Source organism: Glycine max, chromosome 5 (assembly GCF_000004515.6).
Source record: "Glycine max cultivar Williams 82 chromosome 5, Glycine_max_v4.0, whole genome shotgun sequence".
Taxonomy (NCBI): domain Eukaryota; kingdom Viridiplantae; phylum Streptophyta; class Magnoliopsida; order Fabales; family Fabaceae; genus Glycine; species Glycine max.
In genome coordinates this window covers 997660-1016075 of record NC_038241.2, presented here as the reverse complement: position 1 = coordinate 1016075, position 18416 = coordinate 997660, and the positions used below count along the sequence as shown (strand labels likewise).

General features: G+C 27.1%; 1 protein-coding gene across 2 annotated transcripts in view; it reads left to right on the top strand.

Moving 5' to 3' along the window:
- Window positions 1-8715: 8715 nt before the first annotated feature.
- Window positions 8716-18416, top strand: part of LOC100808457 (protein argonaute PNH1) — an 18065-nt gene continuing 8364 nt past the window's right edge. Inside the window, exon 1 of one of the 2 annotated variants that reach the window (XM_041015847.1) lies at window positions 8716-8944. The gene's annotated coding sequence lies outside the window, so the exon portion shown is untranslated. Of the gene's footprint in view, window positions 8945-10125; window positions 10150-18416 lie in introns of those variants that run through there. The other variant, XM_041015844.1, reaches the window with a different exon arrangement.

The following is an 18416-nucleotide window of genomic DNA, read 5'->3' as shown; positions in this document are numbered from 1 at the left end:
TAATTAATTAATTGTCTAATGCCTTTAAATGTCTTAAGAAACCATACTTACTAGTAAATAAAGACTTCCCACACAGTATTTTTTTAAATTTAAACAATGAGAGTGTAAATCGCGGATTATGTTAGCTTAACATTGTTAACATTGTTGGTTCCATTGGTCTGAACTCTTTTTTCAAGTAAATTCTTCGATTTAAGTTTTATGAGTAAAAAAAATATACTTGAAAGGAAACATTTCATTAAATATGGATAGTCAAATTTTTCAGTAAAAATTAATTATTAACAAAATTAATAATATTTTAATTTCATGATGGAAAAAAAATTAAATTATTTTTTTATTTCATAAATATATAATTACATTAAAAAAATTAAATGTGTAATGGTATGTACTATGTAGTCAACATGTAAGATAATATATAAGTCATGTAAAATATTAAATAGCTTAAATAGTCACTTTTACTTTATGTAATTTGTTGATAAATGCGTCCCTGAAAATTAAAAATATAAAATTTAGTTTCTGAAAGTGTAAAATGTGTGACAAATATATCCGAATGTTAATAATAGATTGTGACTAATTATTATAATTTTGAAAAATTTATAATAATTAGGACAAAATTTTGGGAGAGCTAAATGTCTCTTTCTGTTATATAATTTTTAAGTTTCATTAATGGTTGAAACATGCATAAAATATTACCAATGTAAGTGAATTTTTATTAACGAATTCTTCTTACTTTTCTTCAACTACAAAAAAAAAAAAAAACAATCGTTTGATTGTTAACTATTGAATAAATGCTGTCAATACAGGAAAAAAAGATTTTTTTTTTTTTGCTGTGAAACGATAAAAAAATCATTGTTTATGTTTAATCAAACACTATTTATTTAATTGTTTTTTTAATAAATTTTTTATAATAAAATATGAATGTCTATTAGTATATGCAATAACATCAAATTATAAATCATAATAAAAGTTTGTTGATTTTTAATTTTTTTAAAATCATATACAATTATTTTTTTATTAAATGGTCATTTAAAAAATCATAACCTTAAAAAAATCATTCCAATGGAGGTGAGTGTTTTTTACAAATTAAAAGTATCATTGCAATTGTAATTTTTTCTAAAATTATTCATGGATATAATTTAACTATAATACTTTACAATAAAGATTTTTTTTACTTGAACCTTTCATCAAACATGAGTGTAAAAAAATTATTTATAGTTTATAAAACAAATATTCTTTTTTTGTTAGACTCAATTTAATTTAGGAGTTTGTTAAAAAAAATTGTCACAATCATTATAATTTTTTTTTAAAATTATAATAATTAGTCATAATCTACTATTAACATTTATATATATCTTAGCACTTTTTACTCTTTTTGGGACTAAATTTTGTATTCTCATCTTTCAAGGACGCATTTGTCTGACGAAAAGTCAAAAAAATATTATATGACAAATATGTCCCTATGCTACTAATTAGAGATAACCATGTTGACAATCATTTCAGTGACAAATTTGTCTCTATGTGTCACGTAAACTATTTTATTAACAGTGACGATGGAGTTAACGACCAGATATATTTGTCGCACTTTTTATATTTTTTGAGATTAAATTTTGTATTTTCATCCTCAGGAATATATTTGTCTGCGAATTACATATTCGAGACAAAAGTGACTATTTATCCTATTAAATATATATAAAATGTTACATGCATCTACTTTTTTATTCACATTTATATTAATTTTTAGTCTTTGTAATTTAATATTTTTTCATTTTTTATCTTTGTAAATTTGCTTTTTTAGTTTTAGTACTTAAAATTATATTTGTTTTGTTTTTATCTTTAAGACCGTTAACATAATTTTGAATAGTAAAAAAACTATTATTTTAATTACTTAAACGAAAAAAATAAAATAAATATAATTTTAAGGAAAAAAGGAATTTAAATTACAAGGATTTTAAAAATGTATTTAAATTTAATTTTTAAAATTATCATTAATTAAAATGAATATGATCTTACAAATGATAATCCGATTAGTTATGGCTTGACTAAAATAGTGCCTTATTTGATTAAATAATTTTTTTGATAATCGATTAAATATATTTTGAAAGTTATAATTAGCTAGAATTAAAAATAAATAATTAATAGTGTAAATAGTTTTGCTTTTTAAATGCGAGATTAATTACTTTATTTAGAAAAATAATTGTTATTTTTACTAATTTTTGAAAGAGTCTTTTAAAAAATAATTGTTGATAAAATAAAAAAATTTGATCAACATACACTTAAAGCATGTTTATCTCGAAGTAAGAAAAACATGTCTGTGTTTTTTTTTTTCTGTCTTTTACTTTCGTCATACCAAAAACAAAAACAAAGCATGTTTATATTAACATCTTAAAAGCAAACTTAAAGTGTTACACTAACAATGTCCATGCTGAACTTATGGCGCAATTTGTCGTTCTGATAGATGAAGATCTTAATTATTAACTGAAGACCATTGGTATCATTTCAAGACTGTGTATTTTTCCGGTAGAAGATAGACTGTGTATATATCATTGCCTACTAAGAATGGAATGTTGCTTCCTGCACCTCCACTCCACTGTTCCTTGCAGGAAGCAGTAATAAAGAAATGCAATGAGGCGCAGCAGGAAGCAATAATGGAGGTGCAAGAAGTTTTAACCCTAAGAATGCTCGGTTGACTGGGCCTATAGCCCGTTTGTTGTAAAGAATAAATGGGGTGATGATAGGTGCACAGCATTATTTCTGGTGTACCCAACATTTTAAGTAAATAGATGAAAATGTCCTTCATTCAAGTTGATCCTTATGAGTCATACGGATGAACTTGATCCGTATGAGTCATACGGATCAATAATACGGATTAACATGATTCGTATGACTCATACGAATCAAGTTCATCCGTACAAATCATATAGATCAACCATAAACTCACATACCTTTAACGTAAAATAATTTAGAATTAACAAAAAATACTAGGTGCACAAATAAAACTGGTGCACCTAGCAACTCTCAATAAATGGTTATTAAACGGGACTATTTTTTATGTGCAAGAAATATCGTGGGCTATGTTGCTGCTAGTGGAAGGGAAGCTTCACACACAGTCACTGGCAATAGCATTAGAATTTAGAGCACGTTCATCCATGAAATAGTTCCATATATTATATGGACATCAGCGGAAACACATATAAACTTATTTTTTTTAAGACGAATTCTTGTCTAAAATAAAAAATGAATAATGTTATATAACATTCTTTTTTTAATTTCTTTTGTATGCTAAATATTGTTTTTATTTTAAGATATTTAATATATTTATTTTTTATATAATATTTTCTTTATAAAATAATAGGAAAATTTATAAGTATAGCATTACTCATAAAAGTATAAGCAACTTATTTTGTTGCTTCTATGAGTAACGAATGTTATACACGCACGTTATTTTGTATTAGGGGAGAGAGATATTTTGTGTTTCTTTGCATATTTTAAATAAAAAAAATTAGAAGTTAAGAAAAATTAACTAACAATATAAGAGTGGTGAGTAGAAAAGTTAACGAATAATATAAGAGTACTGAGTAGTTATTAGAAGAGGAAGAGTAACAAAAGTTTTAAAAAAATTGATAAAGGAAAAAATCATCTAAAATTTGTGTATAGCAAAAAAGAAATATTTAATTGATTAATAATATAGAATAGATATAATGAAATAAACAACAACAAAAAAAAGTGTCATTTTAAAATTGGTTTTATTAGCATCAACGTGGGTGAAAAAAGGATCCAGCGCGACTCCAAAAAATGGTCCACTTACAGCCAATTGAAATTTATGAATGCCCTTGAGTCGAGAAACATATATATATATATATATATATATTCCGTTTTTGCCATATACGTTAATTGTACTAATTTATGAATACCCTTTAATTTGGCTCGTTCAGTTATATGGTTCCTTTGTGTTCATAGTCCGTAGCTCTGCTTTATTCAACTCAACGGTCAATTTTAGCTGTTAGTTGAGGGTGCTTGTAACCTATATGAAATGTAAGTTCTAAAAGGTCAAAGTAAACAAACACTTCATTAATTTAAATATTTTTTCAACACTTTTTATTTTTTGATATTTTTTTATGACATCATGAATCGTATCATACTTATATTTTTTTCTATTTTTTTTTCTTTTTTTAGGTGTCAAATATCACATTACATGTTCATATAACATTTTTGGTTCTAAATGTTGGCTCTTTGGTAAGTTGAGAGAACATTTGATACCCAATACATATCGCTCAACAGCCTCAACTCATAGACCCCTAAATATAAAATTGTAGATTGTACTAGATCAACAATTTGCCCTGTCCCACAAGTACTCTTTCTTTTGTTGCATTCTATCTCTTTTGTTAAAGAGAGAAATGATGAGCATAAAGAAAGGCCAACAAGTTGAGGTAATCAATGCAAAGCAAGGCTTTCTTTAACTTCATATGTAATTCAAAGCACGACATGTACCGGAATGATTGCAACTATGATATGGATAACCACCTATCTTATACCGAGAGCGATTTCACATATATGCATGTTGCCTTGTTCGTTTGCTTGGTGTATATCATTACACAAACTTTACCAATAAATTAATCAGGACAAAAAGTTTAAAAGATCAATGCCTTTAGCATTTGTCCTTTATATAAATAAGTACACCTTTCCTCCCCCTCTTCCGAGTGTAATGACATGATGCTGGTAGTAGGGCTCTGGTTTTAAAACTTGTGGTTGGTGGCTATTAGCATAGGATGAACTAAAATTAATTTCAATTAACATTACAACTTTGCAAAGGTAACGTGCACAGAGGCCACCATAAATTAAACACCACAAAATTAACATTACAACTTATCCTGTTCCTCTCCTATCTCTCTCAACTCTCTTTCTCAATATATAGCCAATCTATCTAGTCAAGCTAGCTAGACAATGGCAGTGACATCATTTAATCATTATCACATTCTTAAGGTATAAATTTAAGTTCTTTTGTGTACGTAGCTTCTCATTTTGTATTTATAATTACAATTCTATTGATTTTTTATCCGAAAAAAAAACTGTTTCCTAATTAAAAACTAAGCAATTCAAATATACAATAACTTTGATGCACAGATAATTCTCATATTATCATTTAATGATAGACTGGTACATTATTAAAATATTTAGATTTTTTAACTGATCTGTTTGGTAATAACTAACGGATAGTGGATAAGTTAGGTTGTAGTAGGTAGCTTAACAATGATAGAAGATTAACTAGTTGAAAGTGGAAGAGGTTATAGCTAATAGTAGATTAGTTAACTAATTAAATTTGAAGTGCATGTTCGGTAAATTAGCGATTTAGCTAATAAATAAAAAAGTCATGTTTATATGTTGTTTTGAGTATAGGTAACAATTCTATTATGGAGGTTTCAAGTTGAATATTCTTGGTGCTAAGAATTGATGTTGATGAAGCATGGAGCCATGTGATGGTTAAGGGATGAGTCGTTGTTCTAGTTATGAATCTAGACGAGTAGATTCTGCTAGTTCATACTCATATTGGCACTAGCACAATTTAGTGTTATGGTGTTTGAGCCCCTGCCTATCGTCCAAGAATCTTATGGTTTTGATGTTTAAAAATATCTTGTTCTGTTACGAATTTTTTAGGAATGTACTTTTACCAAGTGTGTGGCTAGTTCTGTTTTTTACAGGTTTAGGGTTTAAATCTGGTTTTTTGAAGTATGGATGTGTTATATTCTGTGTTTCCAAATCTTCCTTACAGCTGTTTCTTTGTCAGTATTGGTGCTACACGATCGAGCTAGATTGTTTTAATTTACTTTATTATCGGGTTTGGTTTCTTTGATCAGTTTAATACAGGTTTCTAATTAGTGGATTATGAGAAAATTAACAGGCTAAATTTACCACTACTTATGATCGGTTGATTAGCTATCTAGGGCCTAGGAGGTCAACAAAATGTAATTATAAGCAGAGATATATGCATCTTATTCTAATATCAATAATGATCACCATTCATAAGGTAATACGGAGGTACCCCACTATATATCTTGGATGTGTAATAAGGCGAAAAGAATGCCGGAAAAAGAAAAATGATTAAAGGTTAAAATAACAATTCTGACGATTTGTCTGAAAAGTAGTTCCTAACGTAAATTTAAATGGTTACAAAAGTAATGGTTCTTTTTAATGAAGAGACAAATATACTAATAGAATTCGATCAGGCTAATCGCTCACAATTAACGCGAAGTACTTTAAGTAATGGTGTTTGATAGCTAGCTAATCACTAAGTGTTGCTTTGAACTCTAAATCACTGTTATGGTGAGATTGATGGATACCCCCGAACCCGATAATCATTCTGGCATTTATGGACATTCATGCTCCTTTTGATTGCAACGTTTTGTCAATCATTCTCACGTTTTGGTAGGTCAAGCTGCGTGCAACATTCCACAATCTTTTAAAAGAAACACAATCATTTCTCCCTTTGACTTCAAAAGTACCTTCTTTATTCCCGAATAATTTCTGTCAACTTTCATTAGATATTAATTAATTGTTTTTATAAGTTTAAATCCTCGTTTGTAAATAAAAATATTTTTAATAATTTATTTCCATTTTTATTAAACTATAAAATTTAATTTATATTCTTATTTTTTATTTCTTTTAAATACTATTATGTAAAATTAATTTTAATTGGAATTTTCAAATCTTGATGTTACATTCAATGAAATATATCTTAATTTCTATTTTAGATAAAGTCAAATTTTGATTATTATAATTTTGATCAATCTTAAATTAAACTTAATTTTGTATATTTTGAATTTTAATAGAATATATCAATATATGATATATCTTGATTTAAATAATTTATTTTCATAACTTTTCGGAAATTTTTAAAGTTTATCTCTTTAGCATGCCATTATGGGATTTAAATGGTAGAACTTCTTTGATGAACAAAATCAAATTGATTGAACTTTTTTTTGTCTCTTGCAGGAACAAAAAAAGTTCAACCAAATCATGTTTTAGGTGTTGTACATTAAAATTATAAGATTGTTAGTTTATTTTAGAAAAGTTTCACAAACAATCTTATAATTTTGTGATGAATTATGATCATCCTATTTTATATAATTTTTTCTAAGCATTTGCACAAAATTGTTTCTAGTTTTTAAGTATAACATGTAACGATTGAACTTGTGTTGTGTCCTTAAGACTATAGTTCTTCTTCTTCTTTTTTTTTATTGAGGTCAATCCTTATAACTTAGTTTTGGTTGAGTCGAAGTTGCCAAAAATTCAGTCTATAATGTTATATAATGAGTTTGATTTCACATTTTTAGATGTAATGTTTAAAAGTTAATACTAATTATAACTCCCTCATTTTCAAATGTGATTCTTTTACCCTTAACAAATATCCAAACATATTTTCTTTTAATTCAACTATAGTATTATATATTATTGGGAAATTTAATTCTCTAGCCAGGGACATTTAACTTGAGTCTCGTCTAATCATCCAGCTTGTCTGACCCAATAAAATACAAATCCTTCAATTCACGTTAATTGCTTCATGCATATCTTACGTAACATCCATTAATTTAAGAGGTAAGCAGCAAATAATGAGAAAGAAAAGAGTCGACAACTGGTAGAAAAGTTTGGTTTCTCCCCTCATGCATAGGATCCTCTTTCGTTAATTTTATATAGTCATATTATAAGGAAAAATGCAAAATAATTATAACATAACACTCACGTACAAATAATTGTGCATGCTTTTATTAAATTTTTTTTACATCTTTATCTTTGGTAACAATCACTAGAACATAATTAGTTTTTAATAGCATTTTAAAAATGTTGTTAAATTAAATATAAAAAATGTCATCCTTTGCATTGGCAACATTTTAACAAATGGCAAGACATCATGCATATTATTTAGTTTTCTTATTTTTCTATTTTTGCTCTTTATCTTTACAATGTAACAAAAAAAAAATCAGCATATATACATTCAATTTTTTCCATTTCCATTTTCTTTTTCACATCTTTATCTTTTTTTTAATCATATTTATAACTTTTCTCCTCCCCCTTCTTGTCTATTTTCCTTACACTCCATGTATCCTAAAATGGAGTACGTATAATTTTAAAGTAACAATGTATAGACACTCGCTCAATACATCAGGTAATATTATTTATCATATTTATATTTTTCTATTTTTCTATTTTTCTATTTTTTTTTCTTTCTGGTTGATAAAAAAATAAGTAGGGGATGGATTAAGGAAGGAAGGAAAATCCTCAAATTTTTAATCCTTCTTTGTTTGGTAGAAAGAGACAAAAGAAGTAAGAATTCTTGTAAGTTGTAAGTGGATCCCATGACATTTTTATCTTCTCCCAAAGTGGATGAAAAAGAAGGAAAAGTATCTATAATTTTACACAAAAAATATAATATATCCTTATTTAAATATTTCATTACTTGTTTAAGGTATTTACGACATTATATATATCTTCTTTTCTAAATCAAACATAATCAATAATGGTGAATTTGCCTGAACCATTATTCATAAGTTTATTATTATTATTTTTTATTGGGAGATTAAAATTAAAAAAGAAAGGAACAAATGATTTGGGTCCAAAGGAAAGGGGGGTGGGGTGAGGCCCTCGTAGGCAGTGCCCAGGCTAGCTGGTTCCTTTCCTTTATAAAAGTTCGACCCAGCAATGCACATGTTACATATACATGTGCTTCACCCTCTCTTCTCACTTTACTGACACTTAGTCCCCGGAATCTCTATTTCCGTCAAATAAGCTGACACAACACAACCCAACCTTTCTTTTCTTTTCTTTCCTCCTTTCATTGTTTCTCATTATATATAACATCTCTTGTTTGTTTACTTACACCCAATAATAAAAGCAGAGTAACCCTTCAATTGCTGGCTGGAGCTACAAGTGCCGTGAAATTAACCTTTGCAGCATAGTAGGCACCACTTAGCACTGCCAACCCTTACTTTCTTAATTTCTCTTGTGTTGTGTGTATTTTTGGATTCTCAAACCTTACCATTATTATTATATGGATAATAATAATATTTATTCTTACTCTCCCATCATCATAATCCTCCGATCCTTTCTGCAATTATTCTTTTTTAATACTATTACTATCATAGTGTTCCCTCTTTTAATACTAATTGTTTCTCTTCTGATGCTCCTTTCTTAAAGGCAGTGAGTGAGGACTCTATTCTTAGACTAGTGTTCTTTCATACACGCTTTAATTATGAATCAAAGAAAGGCAAGAGTTCTCTATTAGCACCTGGTCCGGTCCCCAAAATCTATGTTTATTTGCTTCCTCTTCCTTGCACCCTAGTTATATATGTTCCAAACTCACCTTTCTTTGCTTTCCCTTAAAAGCATTCTAAAAGTTAATCTATTATTATGTTCATGCATGGTGAAGTATCAGTTACTTAGAAACATTGCCTTTTGAGGTTGTTGCTGTTCTGTTTCAAGTTATATAATGGGAATCCTGCTGCTTGTGCATTTAGTTTTACTTTAGTTTCACTCAATCCAAATAAGAAAACAAAAGTACTCTAGACTCTAGTTAGTGGTTACCTTTGTATGAATGAAGTTTTCAACATTGGTTCAGACTTTATAGAGGTAGCATGTATAGCTTCATTGCTTCACCAATATCCCAATTCCCATACCAATGCATTGTCCTGTACGTGTCTTCAAAGAAGCTAGTGTTTGGAAACTAACTTTTAACGTGATAAACCAGTTTTAGCTTAGCTTACTTTAAATGTAATGTCATCCACACTACACTAGCAGTCTATGGCAGCTGAAAATAGTTAAAAGCACTGCTTGTGCATGTGGCTACTATAGGGTCAAACGTTTTGGTGGCCTATAGCTAGCCCTTAATTCAAAGCCTGTTTGTTATAGTATAATTCCCATTTACAGTATATTATATTATGTGTGCTGATTGCAAGCAGGGAAAGGTGAGGTTCAGTTCATAGTTGAAGTTGGTGTAGTTGGAGCACACACAGTTGTTGCAGGCATTAAAAGCAAAGGCAGCAGTTACAACAATCCTCACGGATACTGCATAGTGATATATACATACATATATATATATATATATATATATATATATATATATATATATATATATATATATATATATATGCCGTAAAGCGCAAGGTTTGCTTTTCTACTAACTGCTCTCACCCTTCTTTCATATATTCTTTTTAGACTAGTCATACAATAGTAGTATTTTTAAGTTAAAAGTTAAAACAATACATTTCCTTTATAAATTTTGGCACTGAATATACCACCTACCTGCTTCATGTGTCCATGTTCCACTCAAAGTCCACAACCCAGTAACTTCACTTCTGGTTTTATGTATGACTCTCCTTAATGGATTCTTTTAATTTTCTTCTTGTTTGTGTGCATGAGTGATGGGGTGGTCCTAGTAGTAGCCAGTAGGGTCTCATATTTAGTCATTTTGTCATGATTGCAATACGTGCCCACATCTTTTGTTTTGGATAATAATAATATCAGTCTTACTAACAAGTAGAACAATAATTAAAGAATTTAAAGAAAAATGTTTATCCACTTTTCTATTTTCATTTAATCATAAATTATCATCTGAAATATTTTAAAATAATTATTTTAAAAATTAATAAATTTATTATATTGGATGATTGTATAAATTTTTTTACACCATCCATATATAACCATTTTTTCTCAAGTAAGAATCATAAAAAAACTAAAAAAACGTAATATAGGCAGCGTAATTTATGTATTTCAAGAAATTTTATTGTATTTTTAAATTTTAATTGTTTAACCAATGCTTAAAGACACTAACTAAAATTTGTCTAATAATATTATTTCTGAAGAACTAGGTAGCGTATATCCGCCCAACCTCAAGGTAAAATTAAATTTAAAATAATTTAAAACATAAAATATATTAATTATTTATTTTTTAACTTAATTGAAAATAGATTATTATAAAAAATTATCGAAATTTAAGATAAAACGATACTATTGTAATGAGAAAATATTTTTTTTTTATAAAAAATTAAAATACCTAAGATATATAAAAGAGTTAATAATCAAGACAATGAATAAAAAAATTATAATTGTTGAATACTTTCAAATTCAACATAAAAAATTAAAACACGATCTTTAACTTCTTGTTAAAACTCAAGTAATTTTTACTTCACTCATAAATAAAATATAGTACTGATTTTTTATCTTATAAAACAAGTGTGTACGTTAAGGAAATAACAATATATTTTATACTGAAAAATATAAACATTTTTTATATTCAACTATTTATTTTTCAAATAACCAAAGTATGCTGTAAAAAAAAGCAATCAAAGCATTCAACATTTTTTTATTTAATACGTTTTAAACTTATACACCAAATAGAAAAAAAATATTAAATTAGATTGTAATTTGTTTATCAAAATATCTATTTTTCTCTTTTCAACTATTTATTTATTAATGATATTTAAAATCATATTTGAGTAGTTGAAATTAAAATTCAAATATTGTCACTTAATTAATTTTTACAATATAATATCACTTGCATTCCAATTTAAACAATGCATTTTATAAATTTATTTACTTATTTATACTTCTAAATAATATCTTATAAATAATTGCTCAGAAACATTGATAGTTGAGTGAATTTAATATTTTAAATATATAGTTTAATTAACTATTAGTATTGAATTTTTTTTGTTATTTTATTAAAAAGTATTTTTCACTCAATATAACAATTTAACCACAATAAACCATCTGATCATATATATATATATATATATATATATATATATATATATATATATATTATCCAAAATTTATATTAATTATATTATTTTCCATATATTTATTAAACTTTGACATATACAATTAAAATATATTATCAATAAAAAGATAAATTAAATAACTACTGCCCAAATATTATTCATTAAAAATTCTAAGAATTAAACTAAAACTAATGAAATTTATAAATATTGTATTATAATGAAAATTATATCAATTATCTAAGATATTTTTGTAAAACATTTGGTATGTATTCATGTATTCTTAATTTTTTCATTATTTGATTTAAGTATTTTATAAATATTCTATTAAATTCTCAAATCATCTTTTTCATCATTTATAAATGAATTTTTATTATTACTATACAGATTAATACATATAACATTAACTATTTATCTTTAAAGTAAAACTTAAAATCTTATATAAATTTATAAAAACATTATTTTTTAAGTTTATATATTTTCTAGGGAGAAGAAAAAGACAAGGAGAGATAAAAGTTAATAAATGTAAGTTTATAAGTATTCAATAAATAGATAAAATAATAAATATAATAAATATTGTCTTCAGAATTCTAGAAGCATTGGTGATATAATCATTAAAAGTATGTCAATCCTTGTCAAATAACAAAGTCAAAGTCCAAATGGTTAAAAGTCAGAATCAGAAGTTCACATGACATAAATATTTGACAGTTTCTTTTAAATATGATGTAAATATAAATATAAATTTCATTATACTTAAAGTAAATTAAATTGTATTCTCCTATGGAGAGAAATTTTTAAATTATAATTTTCTTCTTATTTTTAAAATATGAACCTCCTCCTTAAGATGAATATAACTTACACCAGCACATTAAATCTAATATAAGTAAAATTTGCGGAGATTTTTTTTTCTCTCAATGTGATTCTAGACGTGATTTTTTTTTTTCAGTTCTAGATATGAATATTAATAATTAGTTGTAACTTGTAAACACCCAATATCCATTTTGTGACATTGGAAGATGAAATAAATACATATATGGATGAAATTTTATTATTGAAAAAAAATAATAGAAAATGATAAAAAAACCTAAAATGTCTTAATTAATTCCTAAAAATCTCTGTAACCTTGTGGGGACGTTGTGTGCATGATACCCTATCAACATAGCCACTGGTGAATGACTGAATGTGTGTATGTTGGGACAGCGCGAGGTTTTCATAGATAGAGGGGGCCTAAGGATTACTGTCATCAAAATTCAAAGCACTGTCTTGTTTGTTGTGGTCATTAATCGTATTTTACAGTTCATATATTTAGTTAATGCTTGCTTATTTTACATATCTGATAGAAAATGAAATGAGTGTCACTCGACCTAATGTTAAAAACAACAAAGAATGTGTTGTTGGGTGTATTTGAGGCAACAAAGGTTTGATTGGACAAATTTCTCCAAAAAAATACTTTGCAAAAAGAAGATAAAAATTAATTTATGTATAAGTTAATTTTTTTTATAAAGATGATTTTTAATTATGCATAAAAGAAACTTATTTTATGGTTTTTTTATAAAATAAAAGTGCTTTCGGATATTAATTGGATCCCTCTTCTTGGTTTAAGGCTTTTTGAATGAGGCATGAGAATTTGAAAACCTCTCTCCACCCTAACAAGTAAAACCTTGGCTCGTTCAACTAACCAAGTGGGATAAAGAGGTATTTGGAGACATCTTTAAAAGGAAAAGTTATTTTTATTTGACTCGCGAGACCTGATCTAATTACATGTTCTATGTATCCTATATATATTGCCTTTTGAAAACACTAGTAACACCCATAGCCTAGTGTAGTGTCTAAAGAGGTCACTACAAAATTTGGTATGTGATTTAAAAGGATGCGAAGGATTTAATGTTCAACGCATTGTTGGCTAGCTCTTAGAGCTCGGTGGTTGCTTGAGTAACGTGGTATAGGACTCAGGATATTGCATACTTAAAAAAAAAAAAACTTTAGAAGATAGTAAAATAATAAAATATATTACCGTGTTTGGTTTAACACTAGGAAAATGCTATTGTTTACTAATTATATGAGTAGGAAATCTCTTTTAATTTAACCGCCCTTGATTCCCGTTTAAATATTTAATTTTATATTTAGCCAATACTATTTTGACACATACACTTCGTACCATGTTCATGCAAATGATCTTCGTACCATATAGCACTGTCGTTAACACTATGAGGGAGTAGACGTGCGTTAAGTAGCTTTCATTTATTTTGATTGATTTTAATGCAGATTTTTATTGAGATGTGCATCGTAGATGAGAATCTAAATATACACTTACTAACATGTCATTAATTTATATGGAACTGAATTTGATTTCATTAAGAATAGTTTTAGATGTGAATTTTATGAATAAAAAATAAATAGTTAAAAAAGAAAATTTCACTAAAATGACTAGCAAGTCAATAAATACCATAAAATAAAGATAAAAATATAGAATATTTTAAACTAGGATTGTCAATAGAAGTTTAATTACCTAGAGAGACTTAAAATGCAAATAGATTTTCCTAGATGCAAATACTCTAAAATACTCTAATGTTCCCTCTGGGCCAGAAATCTATGGGATTTTAGTAATTGATTAACATTAATTAGGGAAATTGAACTTGCTTCTATAAGATAAATGAAAGTTAACTCTGAATTCTTGGTTGCAATCACTTATCACTTATATCACATATAGCCATATGATTAAAAAAAAAAAAGGTTGACGGCTGATAATAAATGAATAAAAGGCTAATTTTTATAAGAAATAAAAGGTTAACTTGATTCACATAAATTTCGTTAGGTTTTTTTATAAATTTGTTTGTCCTTTTTATAAGATTATTTTTTAATTTTTAGATGTATTAATTTTTTTTTTCTTTCATATATTTACTTAATTATTTTTTTCCCAAACATTTATGAGAAATAATTAAGTGGATATAGAGATAAAAAAAGATATATTGAAATGATAATATAAATAATTGATAAATTTAATGTGATTAATTAAAGTAATTATATTTTTTTAAAAAGTATGAATTAATTGAAATGGTCTTATAATTAGATACGAAGGAAGGAAGTATAAGAAGAAAATAATAAAAAAAGAAAATAAAAAGTTTCTTCATTAATTAATTAAAGTTAGCTTATAAATAAGTTAAAAATAAGTTTTTGAAGAAGTTAATATGTGAGTTTTTATAGACTAGCTTTTCATAAGCTAATTTTAATTTATGGAGAATGTTTTTTGTTTTTTTTTTCTTATCTTTTTCTAGGTGTTTATGAGAAATTTTTTCTAAATAAACTCATAACTTGATCTTTTGAAAATAATTATGGATTTTTTACTTTTCACTTCGTTTAGAACGTAAACAAAATAGTGGAATGAAAAGTAGAGAGGAAGATATACATTAATAAATAAATAAAAACTTTTCTCTTTTTATATATAAGTAAATAAGAAAGAAAAGAAAAAAAATTGTAAGACTCGTGGGAGAGATAAATTTAGACCATACAAGTATACAACCATACATAAGACATATATAGTGAGAGGATATTTTTATACAAGAATTAAGATTAAAATGAGTAAATTTGGATCATATAATTATACATGAATAATCAAGATTTAATATTATATAATTATTTAAAAAAGTTATGTGATCAAGATTTCCATATATATTGTCAAAACAATCTAAAAAATATTCTCACTTTCTACTCGTCTTTTTCTTTCCTTTACCCCACATTTTGTGTTATTTATGAATATGATCCTTCCTTCCTTCCTTCCCCTGGATTCAACGAATTATCTCGCCCAGGAATCTTTATTTGATCATTTGATCTTTAGTAAGATCGCCTTAGGTGAAGGAGTTGGTGCTCAATCGGGCAAGCAATGCAATGCGAACAATGTATATAATATACAAATTATCAGAGGACAGTGACATACTGACACCTGAGTTTGCATTTTTTTTAAAGAAAATATTAATAACATTAGTTCGTTCTTAGCATGTGCACTGTGAAAGTACGGGTCGATATTGAGTTTTCTATTTTGGTTTTTAAAGTTTAAACATGAAAATTTTACACATGCGTTGCACGAATAAAGAATCCAAACGTTTTTAAGATTCTAGAATTCGGGGTTTTAAAAAAATTCATTGATGCATAATAATATGTTAAAAAATTTAAGGTAGCGAATGTATTGCACAATGATAAAAGATGAGGAAATAAGTTTTGTTCATTTGTGTTGAGACAAATGTTGATTAGATTATACGAGTGAAAGTATACAAAACCATCTTGATTAAGTAAACAAAAGTAGATTCTTCAAAAAAAAAAAAAAGTAAACAAAAGTAGAAAAAATAACCTCAACTATAAATCCAAAATTCAAGTATTATTATTTTTATGTATAATAGTGACAACGATGTTTTAATTTAAGACATCCTGTGAACTATTCAAACCTTCGCTACTCCAAAATTCAAGTATTGTTACAAAGGATTCTTCTGCTAATTAAGTGTTAGCTGCCTAATTAATGGTTAATAATTTCTAATAGTGATCTCTTGACTTTCAACCACTGGTTAAATTTTTTAATAGAAAATCATATTACTATTTTTTTTTTTAAAAAAAAATGAAAAGATGAAATGAACATCGTCTTTCTCTTACCTTAAACACCTGCTCTTCCTTTTTACAAGATCTTCCTCCTTTGAAGCCAAACCCTGATTTGCTAGTAATAATTTACTTAAATGTTTTAAATAACAACAATTACATTAACAAATGTTTTTGCTGGCTATTACTTACATCTAATTTATTTCTTTTGTCTAGTTGTCACGTGATATGGTGAAAATTTTAGTTGTAAATGAGGTGTGGTTTGGGGTTGCAAGGTATAGGTCTATGGTGTTGGATTTGTAAGGAAGAAAGAAGTAGGTTCGGTTTTTGACGACACAATGGGGTCCGGAGACAAGGTTAATTAACTACTATAGCTATATTCGTTTAAATTATAGTGAGTACTCATTTACATATTCATCTTTTATCAGTTATATATTTTATCAGCCAATATCCATTTATATAAATATTTTTGCCGTCACTATAGTTCCATACTTCCATATTTATTAAACAAACTATTAAATAAGAGGTTTTGGTAACCGTCTTTCCCATTCTTCCTTCTTTCTTAAATCTAAACAACCAAACAATCTATGAAAGAAAGTTGGAAAAAACTCTAAAGTAATAAAAGTTTAAAAAATTATTGATGTAGATAAATAATAAAGATTCAAGATGAGTTAACAATTAACAAAAAAGTTTATTAAATTCGATTCTCACAAAATATATTATTGGAGAAAAGTGAGGAGCTTTTAAGTATAACTAAACATCACATATGATTAGTCACATAGTCACTCCAAAAAATGGAAGCTTGTAAAAATATTTTGAAGTTCCGCGAACGATAGTAAAACAAAAAGTTTATTGACTTGATCATACTTGTTTTTTAAGGAATGATACATATGATTTTAGAGAAATTATTAAATAGTTGAGAAATGTGATATTGACCGATCTCTATATAGCATATTATTTACTTGAAGTTTTATATATTAAACGGCATGTCAAACGGAGTACGTACGTCCCATCTTGTTTAAATGTAAGAGCCCTTGAAAGCTATGCAAGTTGAAAAGAGTTTGCAAGAAATAGACTTAGCATCCAAAAATTAGAGAGAAGCAAGGTTGGAGGAGGCGGGGGGCCTGGGCATCCCCAGTGGAAAATTTTACAGCTTAGATGTGACAAAATCGAAAGAAATCAAATGACATTGACCAAAGAAGCAGTCAGATAGCCCACAACATCATCAGTGTGCAAATTAATGCCCCTTACCAATCCATTCAATAGCAACAATAATACTTCTGCTTTCTTCTCAGCAACAATAATATTATCATAGGAACAAAATGTGAAACCTTTGCTGGTTGTAATACAGTGATGTTTGGTTCTTCAAGATGAGTTAACAATTAACAAAAAAGTTTATTAAATTCGATTCTCACAAAATATATTATTGGAGAAAAGTGAGGAGCTTTTAAGTATAACTAAACATCACATATGATTAGTCACATAGTCACTCCAAAAAATGGAAGCTTGTAAAAATATTTTGAAGTTCCGCGAACGATAGTAAAACAAAAAGTTTATTGACTTGATCATACTTGTTTTTTAAGGAATGATACATATGATTTTAGAGAAATTATTAAATAGTTGAGAAATGTGATATTGACCGATCTCTATATAGCATATTATTTACTTGAAGTTTTATATATTAAACGGCATGTCAAACGGAGTACGTACGTCCCATCTTGTTTAAATGTAAGAGCCCTTGAAAGCTATGCAAGTTGAAAAGAGTTTGCAAGAAATAGACTTAGCATCCAAAAATTAGAGAGAAGCAAGGTTGGAGGAGGCGGGGGGCCTGGGCATCCCCAGTGGAAAATTTTACAGCTTAGATGTGACAAAATCGAAAGAAATCAAATGACATTGACCAAAGAGCAGTCAGATAGCCCACAACATCATCAGTGTGCAAATTAATGCCCCTTACCAATCCATTCAATAGCAACAATAATACTTCTGCTTTCTTCTCAGCAACAATAAATATTATCATAGGGAACAAATGTGAAATCTTTTGCTGGTTTGAAATACAGTGATGTTTGGTTC